Source organism: Girardinichthys multiradiatus, chromosome 14 (assembly GCF_021462225.1).
Source record: "Girardinichthys multiradiatus isolate DD_20200921_A chromosome 14, DD_fGirMul_XY1, whole genome shotgun sequence".
NCBI lineage: Eukaryota > Metazoa > Chordata > Actinopteri > Cyprinodontiformes > Goodeidae > Girardinichthys > Girardinichthys multiradiatus.
In genome coordinates this window covers 19,167,851-19,181,458 of record NC_061807.1, presented here as the reverse complement: position 1 = coordinate 19,181,458, position 13,608 = coordinate 19,167,851, and positions in this window count along the sequence as shown.

The following is a 13,608-nucleotide window of genomic DNA, read 5'->3' as shown; positions in this document are numbered from 1 at the left end:
GAATATGATAGATAACGCTGAACAGAGGAGAGAATGTTTAGATGTTATCCCTGATTTAATGTGATGAATACTGGCTGGATGAAGAACCTGTCTGTGTCTGCTTGGCTCACAAACAGGTACAGGCTGTTCCATTTACCGCTGCTTTTCATCCGTCACTCTCTCTCTTTTTATGTCCTTTTTCTTTCCCTCACCTGCTGTTAGAGTACTTCCAGCACAGGAAAAGTAACCGATTACATCTCTTTTTTTCTCAGACAGAGAAGGGGAAGAAAAATAGAAAGCAAAAGCAGCAGCAGCGAGCTTCTGCTTTTCTCATTAAACTTACTTTGAACTCATTGCAGGTGGGGGGAAAGGGACAGTGGGTAAAGGGGGACTCTGTGCACTTTTTCTTTTATTTGCTGTAAAAGTTCCTCATTGGAAACTAATGCAAGCTGTTTACATGTTTAGAATTCCTTTGTGTTTCAGGACAGGGAAGACATTTTATAAATTAGGGTAATAAAACCGCCATAAAGTGCGAATAATATGATCTCAGTTTCTGTTTTGATTGCAGCTTTAACTCAACCAAGTGCATAAAGTTAATCTCAAAAAGATCTTGATTTATTTTTTTGTTGTTGTAGCAGTGATGCTGCTTTGTTGCATCCAGCAGGTAGCTGAAATGTTCATTTAAATTTACAGCACCTTCTAAAAGTACCCAACAAACTATGTGATAGACAAACACAAAGTCATTCATAACTGGGGTGAAAGGTAAATGATGCATAGTTTAAATTTCATTTTTACAAATAAAGCTTTGAAAAGTGGGGTGGGTATTTGTATTCTGCTGAGGCATCACTTTGTAGAACTGCCTTTCTCTCCAATTACAGCTGCAAATCTTTCTGAGGTAGGTCTCAAACACATTTGCACCTTTACATACTGAAATTTTAGCTTATTTTGTTTCCTCAAAATAGGTCAGGAAGAGGCAGATTAGATAGAAAGCATATGTAAATATCTATTTTGAAATCTTGCCACAGATTCTTCCTATAATTTAGGTCTGGACTTTGACTATTCAGTTCAATTCAGTTTATTTATATAGCACCAATTCACAACAAATGTTGTCTCAAGGCACTTCACAACAGTCAGGTTCATACATTCCAATTAATCCTAACCATTGAACAGTGCAGTCAGATTCAGTTATTTATTCAAATTGGTTAAAAGGTTTTTCTATCTAAGGAAACCCAGCAGATTGCATCCAGTCAGTGACTTGCAGCATTCACTCCTCCTGGATGAGCATGTAGAGACAGTGGACAGTCACTGGCATTGACTTTGCAGCAATCCCTCATACTGAGCATGCATGTAGCGACAGTGGAGAGGAAAAACTCCCTTTTAACAGGAAGAAACCTCCAGCAGAACCAGGCTCAGTGTGAGCGGCCATCTGCCACGACCGACTGGGGGTTTGAGAGAACAGAGCAGAGACACAAAGAGAACAAAGAAGCACTGATCCAGGAGTACTTTCTATGGGAAGGAAAAGTAAATGTTAATGAATGTAGCTCTTTTAGTCGTTTCACCTAGAAAAAAAGAACAGATCAACTCTGAGCCAGTTTTCAAGGTTAGAGTCTAAAAGAGAGCACACAGTTAGTTACAGTTAAGCTCAGTCAATTGCCATGTCTAGGAGAGAGAAAGGGTTAAACACTTAAAGACAGGGCTATGTGGATCATCGGTAGAGGGTGAGCATTAAGTTGTTGCCATCAGAAGCTCGGACGATGCCTCCCTCCAGAAAGGTGTCACAGGTAGATAGAGTCAGGCCAGATGTAGCTTCTAGGAAGAAAAAAGAGAGAACAAAGTTAAAAGCTGAAATAACAGCAAATAATGCAAAATTGGAGAGTAGTGTGAGAATGTAGCGAAGAGTGTGAAAGTGGTCATTATGTCCTCCAGCAGCCTAAGCCTATAGCAGCATAACTACAGAGATAACTCAGGATAACCTAAGCCACTCTAACTATAAGCTTTATCAAAAAGGAAAGTTTTAAGCCTAGACTTAAAAGTAGAACGTTTGTCCATCTAGAGCCCACTGATGGTCATTGTTATACTAAAAACCACAACGATTGGGATACCTCTCTCTGTCAGATTGACCATAACCATTGGAAAAGAGAAGGGGTCATACAGGTAGCAGAAATGGAGGGTGTGTTTGCACCTCAACCATAACTGAGCCGGACTAGGCCGATTTAACACGTGCATATGCTTTGATCTAAACCCAGCCGAGTGTTTCGGATTGTTTTCCTTCTGTAAGGTGAACCTCTGCCCTACTCATGTCTTTTGGAGCCTCTAAAATAAGGATTGTCCAGTATTTAGCTCCATCTTCCAGTCGACTTTGACCATTTTGTCCTGTACCAGCTGAAGAAAACCATCCCTACAACCATGTTTTATTGTATGTTGGTGTGTGATCAGGGGGTGATGTGTACTGTTGAGTTTCTGCGGCGCATAGTGTTTTGCATTATATGCTACAAAGTTATCATGTGGCTCTTGGCTGATTTTCTAATAATGTTCTTCTTGTCCAGCCTGTTAGTTTAGGTGGACAACCATGCCTTGGCAGGTTTGCAGTTGCATCGCATTGTTTCTGTTTTTGGATGATGGACCTGTCTGGTGTGTTCCTTTGTCTTTATGATGCTGTTTTTTCTATATTTATTTAAATGTTAAATTACACACAAGCCGGCTCTATTTACTACTTAGGTGAGTGTTGCTAAATACAAATGCAGGCCACACTTTTCAGAATTTTCTTCAAAGAAAAAATTGAAAACTTTTCCTTCAACTTCCCAGTTATGCAATACTTTGTCTGCCAAATAAAATCCTGATAGTTTGTGGTTCAGATGTGACCACTTGTGGAAAAAGTGTCAATACTTTTGCAAGGTACTGTGGAGTTGAGGGAAAAAAAGAAGCCCATAAGGCCTCCCAATCTGCAAAGTACCATACTTTTCAGATTCAGATTTTCCTATTTTATATTTCTGGCAGTTTTTATAACGTTCTGGACATTTGAGCAAAAACATATTTATCTCAAATTTCACAAATTATGCAAAAAAAAAAACAAAACACCATGGTGAAGTTGGCTTCGAATGCGCAGGTTTAATAAAGGGCTGCTTAACAGCTTTTTTGAGACTTAGACTGACTTAGCTCTTTATTAAAAGCAGAACCACATTTATCAAATCTGGACTTGGTTATCCAACACTAAATCCAGATTCTTTAAAGCACAGTTTGTGGGTTGTGGTATTTTTGTTTTGCTTGTAAAAATAGAAAAAAAAGTTCTACATTTTTAGTATGAAACACTGTTTGATCTAAGGGGGGATGGAGACTAAAGAAAAATATCTCTTTTGATATTTGAACGACTGTGTATTTATCTCTGGGTTCCCTGTCACTGGACAAATACCCAAGTTGTGATGTGGTAAAACAAGATGGCATTAAAATATAAATCAATTTTAAAAAGCCCTTAATTTTTTTCAGAAATTCAGATTTTTATGTGTTAGGCAATAGCATAAGAAATACGGCCTGAAAACTCAACAGTTTTCGACTCTTTTCCAGACTTTGGTAAATAATCCAGTCAGTAAAAAACTGAATAAGCTGCTTCGGCCTTTTAAGAGGAAAAAAATGGACTGAAGTCAGAAAAGACTTTCAGCTCATTAAATTCTTGCCAGTTATTGTTCTTTGAAGCAGGACCATCTCATCATTCATGAAATCACAAATGTGGAGGCATTGTTGATTCAACATAATATGCAATGTAACCTTTCTTTCTGAAACATGGCAAAAAAACAAAACCCCTACTAGTGAAAAAAGTAAAAATGTTCTTTTTAAAATGAAGATTCTTTAAGTATTGTTGTTTTCAACACTGCTTTTAGTTTTGCTTGTTTTACTTCACAGAAAGAAAGATTTTAAAGAAACGTGTCCCGCTTTTAGAGGTAAATTAAAAAACATTTCTTGAATGTAGATGCAATGACTAGAAACTATCAAATAAGAAATAAAAAATCAATATGACACCATAAAATAAAACATGTGATCTTATTTGTGCCTGATAAACATGAAGTACCATCTGGATCCAGTTTGGATCCTGAATCCAAACACTTGACATTTTGTCTTGTGTGCAGGATCGGGGTTTTACAGAACGGTCTGCCCTCTAGATTTGGCTCTGTACGGTTATTTCCTGAAGTCCAAACACATCATAGACGTTCAGTGACTCAACACCGAGTCAAACCCTTTAAAGCTCTTCTCTCTCCCTGCAGCACAACAGATTTAAAATAACAATGTGAACAGTTTTACATTAAAATCTGCAGGTCCCTCTCTCCTACATACTTTGCTAGTTCTAATCCTTTTTTTATTTTATAGTCCTGTGCTGCAGTACGTCATTAATTTATTTTAACAATTCAGCGAGTGGGTGGTGCTAACACTGCTCCAGTCAGGACAACTGGTCTGAACTGGACTTACTGTGATGGTAAACCAATCTATCTGATGAGTCATGGTGACAGCTTTAAGTATTTTATGGTACACTGTAGGAAAGGCTGAGGTAGTTGAATCAATACTAACGGAAATTAACATAATGAATTTCAATTTTAATTAAAGAATTGCACAGTTATTTATTTAATTATGTGTTTCTTGGGGATCCTAATCAAAGCATTTTTGAATGATAGCTCTCAGTGACTAACAGGAAGTAGACCTCCTGATAACTGTTGTTGTTCTGCCTGTTACCTTCTCAGCCATACCCCTCTTATGTTAAATATCCATCTATCCATTTATTGTTTATACCCCTCTGCTGTGCAGGGTTTGGCAAGAGATGGGGTAGTGACCAGGTAACCAGTTCACCACAGAGACACAGTCATGCATTAGCTAGCATGCATATTTTTGACTGTGGGAGGAAACCGGAGTACTCATGAACCCAGGCATGCACGGTCGGAACTCCAGCCAGGGATTCAAACCCAGGATCTTAATATGACATCAAAAATTAATTTACTGAATTACTTATTTCTGACATTTTCACCATTTTTTGGACTCAATACGTCTTGTTTTTCAATTTCTTTCTCATATTGACTGATTAAGGTCTAATTAGCTAAAGCTCACTTTGCCTCTGCAACAAAACACTGGCTCCTCTCACCTTCTCTTCCTTTTGCACACATTTCTTTGTAACTTATTTGACCTTTCACACTTCTTCCAAGCGGCTTGGCTGACTGCACATGTTCTGAATTCAGGAACATCTATGTGTGAAAATGCATAAATAAGCCTGTCACGTGTGAGTGCAGAAGTGAGCTTATATGCAGTTACTGCTGCTGCATCTTTTTGTGAAATGTTGAGAGACTTGTGTGATCAATTTAGGAGACTTGTGTGATCAATTTAGACAAGCTGATGCTGAAATCCCACCTCATAGTTTCAGATCACCCTGTTCTTGGAGAGGAGCCATATTAAGAGGAAGCCCTTCTGGTCGTTTGCAGCAGGAGAGTTTTGTGCATTGAAAGCATAAAAAGTGATGTAAATAAACTTGAAAGTTTAGATGCATTTTCTTCAAGGTTGCCTCTGCTGTAAAAGACAATCATGCTGTAATGTGTGGGTGAGTTTTATCAGTGGTGTCAACTTCCACACACAAACTCTTTAACCTTTATAATTTTAGACACAGTCTACCAGTCCAAGTCTGCTGCCTTTCAGTTAAAGGTCATGTCAAATTTACGGAAAGAGAAGTGTTGGTACAATCACAAGAGGCACTGAAACTCTTTTTTTACTCAAGCAGGTGCTTGGGTGTGAAATTCACTTTTCAAACTAACAACAAAAAAAGAAAATAATAAAAAAAAAAACACGTTAACATGTTCAAAGCGTTTAAGTTGCTTCTTAGCAATGATTCAGCATTTACAATTTGACTACATGACAAAATAAATAATTATTTGCTTTCTGCATCACTTTTTTTTCTCACCTAAAGGTTATGAAACTGCTGTTAGCACAGCATTGATACTGTTATGAGTGTAGCAATATTTACAATGTCCTGTAGCTCCATTTGGGTGTCAACTAAATCTCCATGGGAATGTTGAGCTCTGTGGTGACTAAAGACTTCGTTTTGTGTATTTTCATGTTTTGTGGCTGAGAACTTGAAAACTGAACTGAAAGAGTAGGTAGCTGTAAAAACCAAAATAGGAGCAGAAACACCTTCTCGATGCTAGTTTTTCTGGAAGCCACTCTCCCTTCTTTATCTCATTTTATTTGACTTTTCTTGGAAATGTGAAATCCTGAACGTTTAGGAAAAGATTTGCACATCGCATTGATCTTAGTTCGACTCTGGATCCTTGACACGGTGAAAGATCAGCTACGTTAAACTATATTAAGGTGGATAATCTTATAATCATTTCCATATCCTATCAAAAATCAGTACTGGAATATAATTCATTTTTCACTTTTATAATAAGTTAACAATTGCACTTCAAAGTAAAAGACAATTTTATATTGTCTCAGAATTCATATTTATTTAACAGGGAAAACATTTTTTAATTACCACTTTAAAGATTATGGAAGAAAAATCTAACATGAACCATTAACCAAAAATCAAGACTCCTATAAATCAACTAATGTCTATTTGCTAAGTATTAACTAAACGTTAAAAAATTAAAAGACCAACCTAAGCTACAGAGTTCTTGTCAAAGCAAGAGTAAAAGAGAGCTCAAAATGCAGTATTTAAAGTTGATTAAGAACCTAAAACGTATCAAATAAATGTGATTAATGGGAGAAGCTAAAAGGAAATGTATTTTATGGCTAATTCAGGGTCTTTACCTCACTTTATTCTAAGAGCGAACTCCAAAGTTTGTTAGTCACCAGAATAATATGTCAGCATTTGGTACCAAAACCACCAGATGTAGAAATCTTCTCTGGTTGGACCCAGGGTGTGTCTCCACGGCCACAGCACAGCTCCTGGGAGATGGGTCATCAAGAGGGACTGATCAGCCAATCAGAAGTGGACTTAAGTGGTGTAATGGCAACAAGCTGACAGGAGGGAAATCTAATGTATATGTATATATGACATATAAAGCAGACTGTGGCGAAAGCGACGGTGGTAGTGGTTTCCCTGCAACTGGTGGGTTGACCCTGCTTTGTCTGTCTCTGCTGTTGTTTCCTTGTGCAAGACACTTCACCCACCTTACCTGCTGATGGTGGTCAGAGAACCTGGTGGTGCTGATATATATATTGTTATGGATTTTTTTTTTTTTTATCAAAGTGGGAGAGAAGACAGCTCATTAAAAGAGAAAGACCGGACTTTGTCTTATAAAAATGTATTCAAAGGCAGTCAGCGTTTGAATGACTCTGTCACTGAGCAAGTCAGTTAAGCAGAGCAACGAACAAAAATCACACACAAGTATTTATACCAAAAATGAGGGTGTTATCTCAACTTCAAAGAGTTTCAGACATATGGCCTCCAGACCCTCCCCAGGTCAGAGGTAACAAGGTTATTTATGAGGGCACCCATCTACCCTCCCTTGAAGCATACACTTCAGGGAGTGTTAACCATAAACCTTCTGATAATGGATTTAGAGTCCATCTCCTCTTAAGTACTAAAACACAGAGGTCAGAGGAGACAGGTAAACTAAAGGTCATAGCACTAATAAAATAATTTTCCATTACAATATATATATATATATATATATATATATATATATATATATGTATACACACACACACTTCATCTGTGGGACATAACTTGTAGAGAGACAGAGTGGGAGCATTAACAGCTCAGGTTGCTATATGGACTAAATAATGCATCTGTAGATGAAAGGTTCAAATTAAGAGGTGAATGGTGCAGCACAGCTACAAAGAAGAAAGCTCCAATCGCCATTTTCCACTGTAGAGATTCATAAGGTGATATTCACTTCCCTGTTTCTGCTGCACTGCTTGTCCAGAAGTGAAGCTTGACAGTTTGATCTTTGTTTCATTCAGAGGGTTTCCTGGTGAACTAGTGGTCAGGTGCCTTTTGGATAATGACTGTCATGAGTCATCCAGTGAAAAGTTACCTCTGCCCTGGTAACCTGCCATAAAGCACTCAGGGGCAGGTGTACTTGGCTTGATTTCTCTGGGTTGATACAGAAAATATTAAAAGTTTGTTTCTGTCAGTGAATCAACAGTTAGAATTGATACATATACAGTTACTGAAAAAAAGGTCTAAAAAGTGCAATCATATTGAACTTATTATTGATTCTGTCTACTCCACTCAGGATCAAAATCAAACACAAGGTTTCCAAAATATACATTCACCCCACCACATTTGGCTGAATGTCCCTCACCAAGTTGGATCTCGTCCACATGCGTTTTGTAGCCATCAACAGTCTTCTGGCATAATTCTGGCTGGATACTTTTCTCAGGAAAATTGGTAGAGTTTATTTAAAAAGACTTATTTCCTCATATGGATCCTTTTTCTATTCCAAAACCAGTTTTGATGTGTGTTTAGGGTCAGGTTTTAACCACTGGGTCACCCTCAGATGAAAAACTGGTTATGATTTGAGCTGCACAATATACTGAAACACAATGATCGTTGCAATATCTATGTGCAAATTGTTGGAGGGCTTTTCCTGGCCTTGAAACTTGAAAGCCAGGAGATTGTTGGTTATTATCACCTTAAAAACCACCAAACGTTTTGTGATCATATGGTTTCTGATGTCGTGCAATGCTGGGACAACCACGCTTCATGTCTGCCCTGAACTGGAACAGCAGTGTCACCGTCGACAGTGATTTTATTTTATTTTTTTGAAAGTAAGCTGACGGGAAATGAGGTGAGAGAGTGGAGGAAGAGATGCAACAAAGGTCAACAGGCCGTGACACGAACCCGTGACGGGCTGCGTTGAGGGCTAAGATCTATCACTCGGTCACTCGCTCTATCCCTGTGCCACTGTTGCGCCCTCCAACAGCGATTTCTTTTGACTGCAGATTTTACATAATTGCTGTTAAAGGAAGTTCATTTGAGGCTTTCAAACCTGGGAAAGCAATGCCAGGTGTCAAGTACAGTGGTGTTGGCATCATGCTGAGGGCCTGTTTCACTGCCAGTGGAGATCGTGCTTTGCAAAATGTGGATGTTAAACTTAAGAAGGACCAGCTTCAAATTCTTCTACTTTCCCCCAAATAAACAGCCAAACTATGTTGTAATATGCTTGTGTTTGAGGTTTGAATATTGTTTACCTTCTCTGCAGTATGTTTTTCATTTGTTTTATTTCAGTTCATTCAGGTTATTAGATTCATTCTGGTGTTTTGTTTCTTCCTGGATTACTATGTTAAATGTTTCTAGTTTGCTTTTCCTTATAGATCTGGTTCCTCCTTGTTTATGTTCTTTGAGCAGTCTCATTGTTTTCTTATTTCAGGTCACTTAGATGTTTTCTGTTACCTCCCTGCACACCCTGCTCACCTGTGATAATTAGTCACTTGCCCGCAGTTCCCTTCAGTTCCTTTTCCACCAGCTGCATCTCATTCCCTTCTGATTAGCTCCCTTGGTTCATTGGTCCATTCTCCTCCCTCCTCAGTATTTAGACTCTCCGGTTTTCTGTTCTCCCCTCTGGATCGTACTGCCGATTAACCGTTTCATGTTGCTGTGTTCCCGTCTTTATACCCACCTAAGTTCATCCTGTAAGTTTATCTGTTTTCATTGTTAAATGATTTATCTAGTCACCATGCGGCTCCCCTTCTCCTGTATGCACTTCAGTCCTGCTTTACCTCCACTTTATATGACCCAAAGCTGGTTAGCCTCAATGACAAGAATTATGTCTGGACGGGTCAAACTATTCCAAATGTTTTTATGTTATTATACTTGGCCTATATTTTTTATCGGTTTTATCCAACTCATACAATATTTTCCTATTTCTGAAATAATGTGTGACAACCACAGACATTGTATGTTTCTTTGTGTGGCACTGTTGGTGAAAACCAAAGACAAATATCCCCATGTGTGGACAATAAATTTATAACCAAAGTAGTGGCAGCGTCATGCTGTGGGACTGTTTTACAGCTTGTTGTAGTGGTGTACAAGGTGGACTGAATAATTAAGAGGGATGACTTTATCCAAATGCTTAGGCTCCATTTCAAACCAGCAGCATGATTCTTATAAAGTGAACACAACTGGGAGTTCCAGCAGTATAATGACCTCAAACACACCACAGCTGGTTTGGGATTTAATGAAGAAGGCCAAAATTAAGCTTCAGGAATGAAATCCCCAACCAACTCAGCCTGGTGAAGAAAGCCCATCCATGCTTGAAAACAGGGATTGGCATTCATTATTTATGGTGAAAAATATTCTCATCATGATCATGATAAGCATGGAAGTAAAATAGTCTCATTAGAATCAGACATTTTTTTAGACATTGAATTTATAACACTGAATTTTTATCCTGTGCAATTATGTATGTGAATTTTTTTTTTGTACTTAAAATTCACCTGCAAGAATTCACCTGAACAAATTCACCTGCAAATGTGTTGACCTTCTGGTGACTCAAGCCAAAGCCCATTTGAATCTTATCACTGATCTTCATTAAGCCACTATCCAGCATACTGTTAAGAGACTCGCCTCTGCCCAAGGCAATGGTGTGTCACGTGATCAAATAAGCGTAATCTGATTGGCTCGATGCTGATTGCTTTGTCTTGAGTCACCAGAAGGTCAACACATTTGCAAGTGAATTTCTGCAAGTGAATTTTTTTCAGGCAAATTCTTGCAGGTGAATTTTTGCTGGCAAATTGTAAGTACAAAAAAAATCACATACATAATTGATAAAAATTTAGTGTTATAAATTCAATGTCTAAAAAATGTCTGATTCTAATGAGACTATTTTACTTCCATAGATAAGAATATTTTTCATGAAAAATCATAACAACAATAAATTCCAATTACTGTGTGTATTGTTTGAATTGTTACTTTTACTATTTTCTCCACTGTTTTTTTTTTTTTCCATGAGAGCATCAATAAATTCGAAAATACGATTTAATTCAGTTACTGTTTGCAGTTTAGTGATAAAAATTACACTGCTTAATGTAACTGTTGTCCTAAAAAAGCCTTTTTCAAAACGGGTATATTTTTCAAGAGCAGTATTTGTGTTTGTGTCGCTATGCTGTCAAATGCAGTAACAGCCACACAGTTACCTAAAAAACACTGGAAAGAAGTTATACATAGTTTTTCATCATCACTTTTGCCGTTATCACAGTAGTACCACAAAATATCATGACAAAATCCATGTCCATGTCGCCCACTTCTACTAGAAAATCTAACGATCTAAATGAACTTCACCAATTCTGCCAAGATCCAGACAGACTTGTGCTACAAGATTGCGGCCATTTGAACAGAAGCTATATATTAGAGCCTGTATGTGCAATCCACGATAAAGTAAACTGACAGCCTGAAGAAAACTCTTCATGCTCGTCATGCAGGTTTTTCAGACCCAAAGACTTGCTTTGGTTTAATGTGACCTGAGACAGGACTCCCATTTTAATGCTGAGAAACTCTGACAGCTGTCAGCTGCGCTTCTGAATGTAAAACACCATTTAGCTAAAACTAGGCTGTATTTCCTCCTTCTGTTTCGACTCTGTGGTAAGTCAAAGCAAGAATCCCTTTTTACTTTTGCACATCTGATAGGGATCTGTGTTCAGAAACACCCAAAACTGTGTGATTTCCTCTCCTCAGTGTCTGTAGACCACCCGTGTTTATTTTTAGCTTTTGCGTGGGCAAGCCCCTTACACTCATCTGAGTCTAAAAGAGAATCTCATTCACTCCTTTTCAGCTCATTCTCAGAACTACCTGAAGGAAATGATTGGTCCTCATGCATGTCATCACACTGCTGACCTAAAAATAAAGGCACGTGTGTGTGTGTGTGTGCAAACTACTGGGTGTAACAAGAACAAAGATGAGGTGTCAGGAGGAAGGGAATGGTTTTAGACTCTTTAGTATACAGTAAAATGATTTAAATTGCAAAAATCTATTCCCTCACACCCTCTATATTTTCAGACCTTCAGGTTTTATGCATGCTCATCCCTTAGCTTTGGGTACAAGCAAAAAAAGAAACAACCAAATGAACAAACATTTCTAGACTATTCAGGCTGGAAACATGCTACCCATTTCTTTCAAACAATTCTTGTTTGGTCCCTGCAAGCTCCTGACTTCACCTCCTCACTTCCTCCCTCCCAAAGATGAACTTCCTCTTCCAGTTCTTGCTCTACTCTGCTGGTAAGAGAGAGATGGTTATTATCATTTTTTTCTTGCTCCCCGAATTTGAATTGTGGCTTCTGTTGCACGTCTGATTCCTGTGGCCTACATGTGTGGACAATTACAGGAAAGAGAGGCTCAAAGAGAGGCTAAAACATCTTTTGCCTTCGCTGCAGATTGTTTCAAAAAAGGAAATGGAACATTAAGAATAAAGCAGGAAGTCCCAGAACTAATGTGATCCTAGCACAGATATAGATGAGTTAAAAAAAAATCATATGCGAAATTGTAGAAGATAGTTTAGTAAAAGGTCAGCTCTTCATCCAGCGTACTGCATGAAGAGTACACTCAGCTTTACTTGCTGCTGCTTTCACCGGCTGCCTCTTTGGCTTTACGATGTCACCAGGTTTTGGATGTACTACCATGGGAATATTTTTTAGCTGGTACTATTGTACCTCCTGATTATTTTAGGAGAAAAGAAGACATGAAAAATTTTAAATTTGCAGAGATTCACAGCTCACAGATCTGAATGAGCTTCGGCTATTTTGAGAAAAGGAATGTCATTAGGTGGAGGGCAGCGTAGCAACTTGTCAAACAGCTTTCACATAAAAACCAATAAAAACAACTCCATACTTCAAAAACAAGAGATCAGTGCATAAACATACAGAGTTTGTGTGCATGAGTCCTTCTGTTTGGAAACGCTGAGATCTATTCAGAGCTGTGCTTTAGTAAGAAACATATTTAACTCTCTGTGGTGTACAGAACACAGACACAAATGTGGGTTTGGAGGAGCTGCACTATGTAAAAAGTCTAAACTTTGAACCTTAACGTTTTGATTATTGGTTTTGTACTTTATTTGCATTTCATCAGCATTACATGGATTTATTATAAGTATATCACTTTTTGCTACCTCTTAACATCTCTACCAGGAGCTGGAGATTGATGCTAGAGTTAAAATGTAGGAAGTCATTAGGTGGTTTCATGCCCTCATTTCTCCTGAAGGTTCTTGATGTCACAGATATGTTACACTGATAAACCTTCCACTAATTTCTGCTTTTATTTAGTACTCCACATGCTATAGTTAAAAGTGGCATACAATATAAATATAAATATAAGACATACTGAAAAGACACAACTACTAGAATATATACTCTCTTTGTTTTAAGCATAGCCCCTAAAGGTTTAATAGAGTTTGTTGATTTATCCATCCATCGTCTAAAGGAACTGTCCTTTCAGGGTCGAGGGGGGGCAGTGCGTATCTTCAACGGTCATTCGGCAGTTTGCGGGGTAGACCCTGGAAAGGTCACCAGTCCATCACAAGGACAGACAGGACAGACAACCATGAACACACACACTCACACCTAAGGGCAGTTTAGAGTTTTCAATTCACCTAACAGTCATGTATTTGGACTGTGGGAGTACCCGGAGAGAATCCATGCATGCACGGGGAGAGCAAGCAAACT